Genomic DNA, 11,757 nt, shown 5'->3' on the forward strand with positions numbered 1-11,757 from the left:
AATCCAAAGACTCACGAGAAGATCCGCCAGCTGGTGATTCCCCAGGCTAAAGTGCCCACCGTCCTGCAAGCATACCATGATGGTGCAGTGCACTTCGGGTGGAAGAAGCTAGAGATGTTGTTAAGAGAGCGGTTCTATTGGAGTGGAATGCGGGAATCTGTGGAGGACTGGTGCCGAGAATGTGGCCCTTGCGCATTGAGAAGGAAGGACGAGGCAAGCCAGAAGGCACCCCTACACCCGATCATTACACACCAACCGCTGGAGCTGGTTGCCCTTGACCATGTAAAGCTCACCCCCAGCCGAAGTGGGTACACCTACGCTCTGACCATCGTAGACCACTACTCGAGGTTCCTGGTGGTTGTCCCAGTTAAGGACTTAACCGGCCGCACCGCTGCTAAGGCTTTCCAGGCTTATTTCTGTTGACCGCATTGGTACCCGGAGAGGGTGCTTACCGACCAGGGTCCGGCCTTTGAAGCAGAGGTATTCCAGGAATTCTGCCAGTTGTACGGCTGCAAGAAAATCCGGACCACGCCTTACCACGCCCAAACCAATGGCATTTGTGAAAAGATGAACCACTTGGTCCTGGGCCTCCTCAAGACGTTACCACTGGAAGAGCGGAACCTGTGGCTGGAGAAGCTACCTGACCTGGTCGATATGTACAACAACATCCCTTCCAGCTCTACGAAATGCACTCCAGCATACCTGATGAGAGCTCGTCCCGGCTGGATGATCAATGGGAAAAAACCCCGTATGTAGTCCAGCCCACAGGATGGGAGAATGGGAAGGCCTACCAGATCAGCCGTGACCAGGGGGGGACTTTGGCCACGGTTTCCCGAGACCACCTGAAGAAGTGCCCACCAGCATTGAGAGTAGCGGATGAGGCTCCAGTTCCCAGTCCAGTGGAGAAGGAAAAAGAGGTAATCCACACCATGATGGGTGATTTTCCAGCAGACTGGCCTACACAGAACGGTGCGGTGATCCTTCCAGTGATACTGTTCCCACAACCCGTGGATGAAGAAATGATGGAAACGGTTAACCGCGAGCCAGTGCCCAGGGATGTACCTGTACCCAGCTCCCCTACGCCTCCGCCTGCCCCACATGATAGCAGGGAGGAGGAACTGACTGTTCCCTCTGCCCCACTGCCTGTCACCACTGACACCGGACCCCGAAGGTCCACTCGCCCCAACCTAGGTAGACCCCCACTTAGGTACAGGGAAACTACTCTTTAAAAGGGGGGGGCTTTATGTGTTGAGTGTACCAGTTTGAAAGTTTTAAATGATAAGTAAAGATGATCAACCAAAGAAGTTTACCTGATTGAACCGTGATTAAACCGGCCGTTGCCGGCAACTGTTGTCCCCGTAGGGACTGTGCAACCATTGCGTAAGGAACTGCTTACGGACAAGCCCGAGAACTTGCAGGGCAACCACAAACTTAGTGCAATGTAAATAAAAATGTTTGTTGGCTTGACACCGTTACCGCCTCCGGAGAGGCTGATTTGGGAGGATGGGCCTGGAGGAAAGGGATGGCCTAGGCCCGCCACTATCGTAACCGGTGGCGATCCTCCGGGGGTTCAGGGGTCCCCTTGGACGTGGGCCCCCTGAAAGAGACAGAACCCGCTCGGGCAACTTGGTGCTGGACTGGGGTCAAGGGGTGCTGCCCGCTTCTTAGGGGCAGCATCAGGGCCAGGTTGTTTGGGTGGGAGAAGAGCGGAAGCTGTACCGTTGTAAAATGTTTATGATGCTTTTACATGTTTTACCGTTTTATTCTTTTTCAGTTGTGAAAATAAAACCGGTGATGGACGGGCAGCCCGCGGACGGTCTGCATTTTACTATAGGGGAATGTGGCACCCTGGACAAGCCAGGTCGTCACAGGTACTACACCAACACACTCTACACTCCGGCTAGGCACACCGAAGCTAAACACAAATCCTAGTTGCCTTCCTCCAGGGGCTGATGTCCACACCAGGGGGTGGGCCAGGCGGTTGATCCCACCCACCGAGGAGTTCACAGTCCTGGAGGCGGGAAAAGGAGTCAGATTAGAGATCAGTTTTGGAGTTAGAGAAGTGAAGAGGAGAGGAGACTGACCGTGTCCGGGTGTGTGGCCCGGGCACTCAGCAAGGTTGGCAGACGGTGGTGACCTTCTGCAGGAGAGGCTGATTGGAGTGAACCGTACGGACCGGGGATGGGCGGTGGCCCGCCGGTACCAGATCGGGGAGTGAAGAGAAGCCAGCACCATCCGGCAGGGCCTACGGACCCCGACCAGGCTAGGAGTCGCCGTAAAACCGGTCAAATCCGTTAGCGACAGGAACCTCCAGGGTTTCCCAGCAGTCAAGACCCGATTGAAGGCAACAGCTCACACCGTAGAGGGAAGCACAGTCACCGCCAAGGCTACAGTTCCCAGGGCCAGAGCCTGCGGGCAAAAGGGGCTCCCTCAGCATCCATCCAAGCTGGGGAGCGGGTTACCGGTGGGGAGCCCGCTAGATTTTGGGGGAATAAAAGGGGTCCAACACCACATCCCCACAGGTGCACACCCACCCATCAAAGAGAGCTATAAGCCAATACCACCTTCACATTGCCAGTGTACCAAGGACATGTTGAGCAACATGAAGGCGGCTGGGGTTATCCGTGACAGTTGTAGCCTTTGGGCAGCTCTGTTGATCCTGTTAAAAAAGAAGGACGGCACCACTCCCCGTATTGAGGAATCGCTAGCTGCATTGAGAACTGCAAATTATTTTTCTACCCTTGATCTCACTAGTCACTATTGGCAAGTGTCCGTTGCTGAGGCAGACCGGGAGAAGACCGCCTTCGCCACCCCTATGGGTCTCTGCGAGTTCAAAAGCATGCCCTTCGAGCTGTGCAATGCGCCAGGAACCTTCCAGAGGCTGATGGAATGCTGCTTGGGACAAGATTTTAGGGTGTATAAAAAGGGAGATTAGATCCCGTGATCCCAACGTATTGTTACACCTCTATAAATCACTTGTAAGGCTACATCTGGAATATGGGAACCAGTTTTGGGCTCCACATTTTAAAAAGGACATTCAGAAGTTAGAGTCAGTTCAAAGGTGGGCAACTAGACTACTACAAGGAATGGAAGGCCTCCCATATGATGACAAGTTGAAAAAGTTATTAAGTGATTATTGGCTGCAATAGGGCTTTCTGGCTTGTGCCAGCCTCTCTTCTTAGCACACAGGAACCACAATCCCTACACCATGCTTCAATGGATTCTCTCATCCCAGCCCAGTAAAACTACATATTTTACACAGTCATAAGCAGCCAAAAGGGATCTATTCTATTCAATTGCAAATGATCTAGATAAGACTGAGAATAAGATACTGCACGGGACATAGCAGAGTTGGTCAAGTTGAGTGGAGATGAGTTTGCTATTTGGCACAGCTTTTTGCATCAATAAAGCAAGTAAAAGGTGTGAAAGATAAAAAAAGGGTGAAAGTGTGAAAAGTGAATTGGCCAAATTGAGGTGCATATAAAGTTTTTGCTTTCTTTCAATTCACTAATGGGGCTCATTTGAATCAGGTGAATTGAGTTCTGCTTTTGGAAACTGGGTTAAGAAGGGGTGCACCAGTCCTGGAGGTACTGCAATACCAGGTCAATGCGTGGAGTGGACAGAGCAAGATTTTTTCCATCTCCTTGTTCTAAAAATCCATTTAATATATGGTCCCCAGAGAGGGGACGTATCAGATATTAAACTGATAAGAACAGATTTAATTTTTTTTTTTTCTGTTTATCAGTAGGACTTCAAAATAACAAAGGTGATCGCCTCCCGTTGCCTGGGAACCGTCCAGGCACAAGAGGGCTATGTGTCACCAGAAGGCGCACACACTTCCTCAAGGCCGGCAGACGTGCAATCCCAGGCACCTTCCAGTACCGACCAAGGTAGCGTCCTCCGAAACTACACTTGATCTTAGCCAAAAGGCCGAGAAGCTATAACCCGAATTGGTTACGGCCTTGAGTGGCACCCTGGCCTATACCGGACACATCTTAGGGAGAGGGAGACAAACCCACGCCTACAGAAGACATTTTGTCACCCAAGCCAACCCTTGAAAAGGCTGTTTTGCAGAGCAAAAACAAGAAGAATGGTGCTTTTTGCAGCCGCCGCCCACTGCAATGAATCTGAATAACTCCTCCTTTTGGACACAAGCACCTCCCCTCCCCCTTGCAGTCTTTCCAATTCATGATACAAAAAGACGGACGGACAGGACAGGACAGGACAGGCTGCCTGACTTTCCGTCACTGCCACCCTTTGCCATCCTTGCCCGTAGAAAGCCCTTTCATCATCCCCAAACCCTAATCTTTTCCCTTCCCTTCCCAGATGCGTCTCACTCCCTTTCATTAGGAAGTGAGCGCAGCCTTTTCTCCGTTCTGCACATGCGCGACGTTAAACACAAATGCGCAGGCGTGCGTTCCATTACCCTCACTGCATTCCACTCCCATACAGGAAGTGGGCGCAGCTATTACTACGGTCGCACATAAAAGAACCCACGGCCACCACTGCACATAGCTGACTCCACCACAGGACACCCACTTCTACACCAACGCAGGTAAGACAGGATCGGCACCTCTATGCTCCCGTTACAATCAGGCTCAGTCACCATGTGATAACGCTCTCAACTCTTTAGTTGCAGGCTCCCCTTGCTTCACCTCCACTGGCTGTGCTGCCATTTCCTCTCCCACCTGGAAGGTATACTTTATTCCACTATTTTCCTGTTTCTCTCTTCCCCCTTTTCCCATAACCTACTTTTATCTGCATTTGTGGGGTATCTATATGCTATTTACATCATAGTTTTATTCATTAATATGGAAGGGAAGAGTGCCCATGAGAGTGTTGAACTGCGGAGAGCAAGAGATTAAGCTGCTCCGATTTGCCACCATTGATAAGCTGTTCTCAGTAGATACACATGCTATCCAAACAGCAGCATCCACCATTGCTTCAGCCCACCCATTCAGTGACAGCTCACCAAGTCAGCCAGAGGAGTGGTGTAAGGAATTACACGTAGGCACTGACTCCACACCTTCACATCACAAGAAGGGGGTCTACAGGCTAGTGCAAGAATACGAGCAAGTCTTCAGCAAACATCCGCTAGACTTTTGAAGAATAAAAGGGGTCAAACACTACATCCCCACAAGTGCACACCCACCCATCAAAGAGAGATATAAGCCAAAACTACCTGCACATTACCAGTGTACCAAGGACATGTTGAGCAACATGAAGGAGGCTGGGGTTATCCGTGACAGTTGTAGCCTCTGGGCAGCTCTGTTGGTCCTGTTAAAGAAGAAGGACAGCACCACTCCCCTGTATTGAGGAATAGCTAGCTGCATTGAGAACTGCAAATTATTTTTCTACCCTTGATCTCACTAGTCGCTATTGGCAAGTGTCCGTTGCTGAGGCAGACCGGGAGAAGACCGCCTTTGCCACCCCGATGGGTCTCTGCGAGTTCAAAAGCATGCCCTTCGAGCTGTGCAATTTGCCAGGAACCTTCCAGAGGCTGATGGAATGCTGCTTGGGACACCGAAACTTTGAAACGGTACTGCTATACCTTTATGATGTTATTGTTTATTCTAAAGCAAACAAGATTTTAGGGTGTATAAAAAGGGAGATTAGATCCGGTGATCCCAACGTATTGTTACCCCTCTATAAATCACTTGTAAGGCCACATCTGGAATATGGGGTAAAGTCCTGAGCAGGTTGATAACCATTGGTTTGAGCATGGTAGGGTGTAGTGCGCATCTTCCTGCATCGGTAAAAGCTGCAGAAGTCCTTGAAGATTTCCGCTTCAAAGGCTGTGCCTTGATCTGTGAGGACTCTCTCTGAGTAGCCATGAGGTCTGCATAAGTGTGCTTGGAAGACCTTCGCTGCAGTATGGGCCATTAGATCTTTGACTTGTACCACAACCATAAATCTCGAGTAGTTGTCTACCATCGTAAGTGCATACGTGAGCTCGCCTCGATATTCTGCAACAAAACTCCCTTTTTCGATTTCAGTTTCAGCAAACACTCCTCTTCCTGTAGAAAATATTTATCATTACCTAAGACAGTCATTCTAATGCATGACAATATTAAGGCAATTTAGTTAAAACTTGTTTTAACTCACCTTTAAGGGGATTGATGTATTTCATGGTCAATCCAGGTTTGTCAGTGATGGCACTGACATAATGTATGGCGTCTTTTTCGGGCGTTATCCTTTGCCTTTTCATTGTGAAAATCCAGTTGCCTATATCAAAGCAAATTCTACTACTTGTAAAGTATGCAGAAAATGAAATGTAGAACATATAACATCAACTGCTTAGGAACGCATCATAGGTTAGTACTTAAAAGGATATTGTCATGTTCTAGTCATAATGCAAGCTGGACATTTTTCATGTTACCCTGTAATCGCCGGCCTGTTCTAATGCTCACAAGCCAAGATATAGGCTCAGCTGCTAAGGCTTCCCTCTGCCTTCTGAATGAAACTTGAATATGTCTGGGTCACTGTGTATATAGCAGGTGCTCAGAAAAAATAAGAGTCAATTCAATAAAAATAGCTCTGGCACACTATAGTGATCAATAACGTAAGAAAAGAACTCTTGAAATGCTGAAAATTCTTTATTTGTGCAAAAGGATAATTCATCCAACGTTTCGACCTTGTTTTTAGCTCTTTATCAAGGATAAAGTTATCTAAGATCATAAAGGGTTACAAAACCATATAAACACGTAATTAGTACATAGTACAACATAACAGTACAATATATTGCTACTTGAGAGTACAATGGGTCAAATGACCATGATGCACATACAAAAAATTTTTCCAAAGCCATAGTGAAAACATTTGTACTGAGGAAAGAAAATTTCCACATGACCTATCTGGAGAAACATTCTGGATCAAACAACCAAAAATAGTCAAGCAGGTAAATACACACCTATATGGATAACAGGATGATATGTGTTCAATTGTATAGCGTCATTGCCATTAAGGTACAAATGGAAAACTTGCAATCCTATATAGTGAAGGAAATGAACACATATCATATCAAAGAACACAGGAACATGGGTGTGAGAAAAACCTCAATGTTTATACTTTGTTCTTTATAATGGTGTGAACATGTATATGTCTCAGTACCTTATGCACTTGAGAATTCTAGTGAGTAGATCATGAAAGCCTATTTCAGAACTGGAATCAGTAAATAATTGTAGGTGGAATCTAAATGAAAAGATGGTACAAGTGTTATCATGACACGTGGGCTATAACACAATGGACCGTGTGACAAAGAAGAAAGGAGAGAAAGAAGAGGAAGAAAATGCAACTACCTGTAACATTACGTGATAGTCACTGGTAAGTATCACTTGACAATTCAAGTGAAAAAGGATTCCTTTATTAAAGGGTTCTCAGTCGCCTCAGGATCATGAAATACTAGGGTAAATGATATGAGAATGGGTAAGAAGCACCACTAAAGGAAATATGAGATGCAGGACATATATCTATAAACCCCTGAACTACATGATAGAAATAAAAAGAAGAAAAAAGAAAAAAAAGAAGAAAGAAGAAGAACACATAGAATGCGGAAAGAGAATGGGTACAACTACCTGAGTTACTGCAGGGAGGCCCCTGGTTGGTATTGTGAGGGTTAGTGGAATTCCTTCACTGAAGGGTTCTCAGTTGCCTCAGGTTCGTGAAAAATGCTATAGACAAATAATGCCCGGAGAAAAGGGGTTCATATACAGCGAATAATGGTAATACAAGGTACATGTGTCACATGTAATAGTATATATATATATATTGTACTAAGCTCTACACCAGAAATAGAAAGTAGTCCCTCTGCCTTCTGTCTAGGTGCCCTGAGTTATGTCCTGTAAACTGTCACAGGGACCCAGACACACATGTGTAGTAGGGGAATATCCCTGCTGAGATGCCAGTGCTAGAGCACTCGTTTGCTGTGGAGTTGAACGCTATGTGAGCAATTCTTACCTTCAATGAGCAGAAGTCTCTTTTTTCAGATTTCAATATCTCTGTGGGTATCTGGCAGAAATATGGAATACTCTTTACTGCTAAGACCCTGTACACCACTCCCACTAAAGGGGGCTTTACACGCTGCGACATCGCTAATGCGGAGTCGTTGGGGTCACGGAATTTGTGACGCACATCCGGCCGCATTAGCGATGTTGCTGCGTGTGACACCGATGAGCGATTTTGCATCGCTGCAAAAACGTGCAAAATCGCTCATCGGTGACATGGGTCTCCATTCTCGATTATCGTTACTGCAGCAGAAACGATGTAGTTCGTCGCTCCTGCGGCAGCACACATCGCTCCGTGTGACACCGCAGAAACGAGGAACCTCTCCTTACCTGCCTCCCAGCCGCTATGAGGAAGGAAGGAGGTGGGCGGGATGTTCCGGCCACTCATCTCCGCCCCTCCGCTGCTATTGGGCGGTCGCTCAGTGACGTCGCTGTGACGCCGCACGGACCGCCCCCTTAGAAAGGAGGCGGTTCGCCGGTCACAGCGACGTCGCCGGGCAGGTAAGTATGTGTGACGGGTCTGGTCGGTGTTGTGCAGCATGGGCAGCGATTTGCCCGTGTCGCGCAACAGATGGGGGCGGGTATCCACACTAGCGATATCGGGACCGATATCGCAGTGTGTAAAGTAGCCTTTAATAAACTGTGTAAAGGATTTTAAGTAAAAATCCACAATAAACCAGCGCTAGATGGGTTTTTATAATTTTATTAATAGACCACAAATAAAAAAATTTTTGCTATCCTTGTTTCAAGACAGAGTATTTGATAATATACAATACACTGATTATTACTAAAACCAAGGACCACATAAAACAAGGACCACATAAAATAAAAAATGAAAGTAATGAGAATAAAATTCTTTTGTATAACCAATTAACTTCGAGGTGATACAATATTCACATTGATTTAGTTTTACCAGTCTAATGTAATGCCCCGGCCGGTGGCATATATTTTGTTTGGTTAATAATTTAGACTTATACAATGAAAGATGTACTATACCACCCCTGGCTAACTTACAAGTTTTAAGTTGTACAATATAAGTTTGCGACGTTATATTCATATATAGGAAGGCAAACAATATTGGCAATTTAGTGGCACCCACCATACGTAATCTTACAGCACCTAATAAGGGAGGATTATTTGGCCTGAAAGGTTTTTTTCCATGCAAAAGCTGTATAGTATGTAAGAATACAAAAAATATTTCACGGAAATCCTTCTTACAGGGGCAGTCAGAAGTCATGATTAGAGAATTTATTACATGTCAATCAAAGGGAGTAGTATATTGCATTCAATGTCCCTGTCAGAAAAAATACATTGGGAGAACTATTAGACCCCTATGGAAAAGGGTGGGTGAGCACATTAGAAGTGTTAAAAATAAATGTACTAAGCACCCCCTATCCAGACATTATGTGTTAAAACATGGAGGGTCCTTTAAAGGATCCCAAGTATGGGGCGTACAAAAAATAACTAAGGATTGGAGAGGTGGCGATTTCATTAAAAAAATGTCACGAGCAGAAAGCCAATGGATTTTTGAATTGAACACCTTGAAACCATATGGACTCAATAATGATATAGAACTGTTTGCTTTTAATTAATTTATATTTTTATAGGTAGAGGAGCAATAGGTACTGATAATAATACGGAGAGAAGGAAAAAAAAAAAAAAAAAAAAAAAAAAAAAAAGCGATTGTCATGGAGATATATGTGTATATATGCATAATATATATTAAAATTGGTGCTTCACTTGCCCAAGGTTGATGTAGATATAAGGGGCTTTTCATATTATAGCAAATTTATATTACACCTTTATGATGTCCTTTTGTTAAATTTATTGTTGAAAAAAAGCATATGCATATATACACATTGTCTTCCCAGTATATGATGATACAAGCAAGGCTATATATAGGTCTTTTTAGAAAAACCTTTAGAAAAACCTTTGCACATAATTATATTATATGGCTATTATGAACGGTCTTTCACAAATTGATATATGTAGTGGTCATTGAATGTTGGTTGAATTTAAACATTGTTTAATTTTATGCAAATTATAACCAATTAAATATATGCATAAATAGTGCTCTAGGCAACAGCTGAGTTATCCTTGAGGAAGGGGGCCGTTACACGCCCCCGAAACGCGCGTCGGATCAGGACTCTGTTTTTGCCTACCTCACCTGTGCGGTGATAACCTGCCAAGTAATCTCTCCCTCGTGTGGAATCAACCGGCTTCCACTGGACACGGTACGGATTGCCTGCTGGAGAGGTTGAGAGGTTACCGCTGACATTTCCTTTGTCTGCAACCAGGATACATTGGTACCTCCAGCGGTTCTGCATTGCTCGTTTGGAAGCGGATCGGAGCCTTGTGTGGTGCTAACCTGCCAAGCAACTTCCTCCTGTGTGGAATCAGTCAGCTGACACTGGATACGGTCTGGACTGCCCGCTGGAGAGGCTGAGTAGTTACCGCTGATCTTATTGTTGTCCGCAGCCAACATCTTGGTGCTTTCAGTGGCTTCGTACTGCTTGATTTCGAAAGTACATTTGGGAGAATACGGGACCGGCTGGTTTGTGGCCTTGTGAAGTGTTATAAAGGCTCTGTAAAGAGGGATGTCGGTAACCATACATCTCCCCCAGAGCCAGCACTAGTCGTGGCCACTGGCCTCAAAACGTCCGCTCTGGAAGTCTAACAGGTCAATCCTGTACATAGCGGTTCCAGCCTAATCAACGGAGAAATCCGGGGTGTTTTTTGCGGTCAAGTTGTTGTGAGGTTTATTCCCCCAGGCCCTGGGGGCGAATATAACGTCGCAAACTTATATTGTACAACTTAAAACTTGTAAGTTAGCCAGGGGTGGTATAGTACATCTTTCATTGTATAAGTCTAAATTATTAACCAAACAAAATATATGCCACCGGCCGGGGCATTACATTAGACTGGTAAAACTAAATCAATGTGAATATTGTATCACCTCGAAGTTAATTGGTTATACAAAAGAATTTTATTCTCATTACTTTCATTTTTTATTTTATGTGGTCCTTGTTTTATGTGGTCCTTGGTTTTAGTAATAATCAGTGTATTGTATATTATCAAATACTCTGTCTTGAAACAAGGATAGCAAAAATTTTTTTATTTGTGGTCTATTAATAAAATTATAAAAACCCATCTAGCGCTGGTTTATTGTGGATTTTTACTTAAAATCCTTTACACAGTTTATTAAAGGCTACTTTACACACTGCGATATCGGTCCCGATATCGCTAGTGTGGATACCCGCCCCCATCTGTTGCGCGACACGGGCAAATCGCTGCCCATGCTGCACAACACCGACCAGACCCGTCACACATACTTACCTGCCCGGCGACGTCGCTGTGACCGGCGAACCGCCTCCTTTCTAAGGGGGCGGTCCGTGCGGCGTCACAGCGACGTCACTGAGCGACCGCCCAATAGCAGCGGAGGGGCGGAGATGAGTGGCCGGAACATCCCGCCCACCTCCTTCCTTCCTCATAGCGGCTGGGAGGCAGGTAAGGAGAGGTTCCTCGTTTCTGCGGTGTCACACGGAGCGATGTGTGCTGCCGCAGGAGCGACGAACTACATCGTTACTGCTGCAGTAACGATAATCGAGAATGGAGACCCATGTCACCGATGAGCGATTTTGCACGTTTTTGCAGCGATGCAAAATCGCTCATCGGTGTCACACGCAGCAACATCGCTAATGCGGCCGGATGTGCGTCACAAATTCCGTGACCCCAACGACTCCGCATTAGCGAT

General features: G+C 45.9%; 1 pseudogene; it reads right to left on the reverse strand.

Moving 5' to 3' along the window:
- Positions 1-3,565: 3,565 nt before the first annotated feature.
- On the reverse strand, positions 3,566-3,771 carry LOC142255482 (U2 spliceosomal RNA; annotated as a pseudogene).
- Between the last annotated feature and the right edge of the window lie 7,986 nt (positions 3,772-11,757).

Source organism: Anomaloglossus baeobatrachus, chromosome 10, assembly GCF_048569485.1.
Source record: "Anomaloglossus baeobatrachus isolate aAnoBae1 chromosome 10, aAnoBae1.hap1, whole genome shotgun sequence".
NCBI lineage: Eukaryota > Metazoa > Chordata > Amphibia > Anura > Aromobatidae > Anomaloglossus > Anomaloglossus baeobatrachus.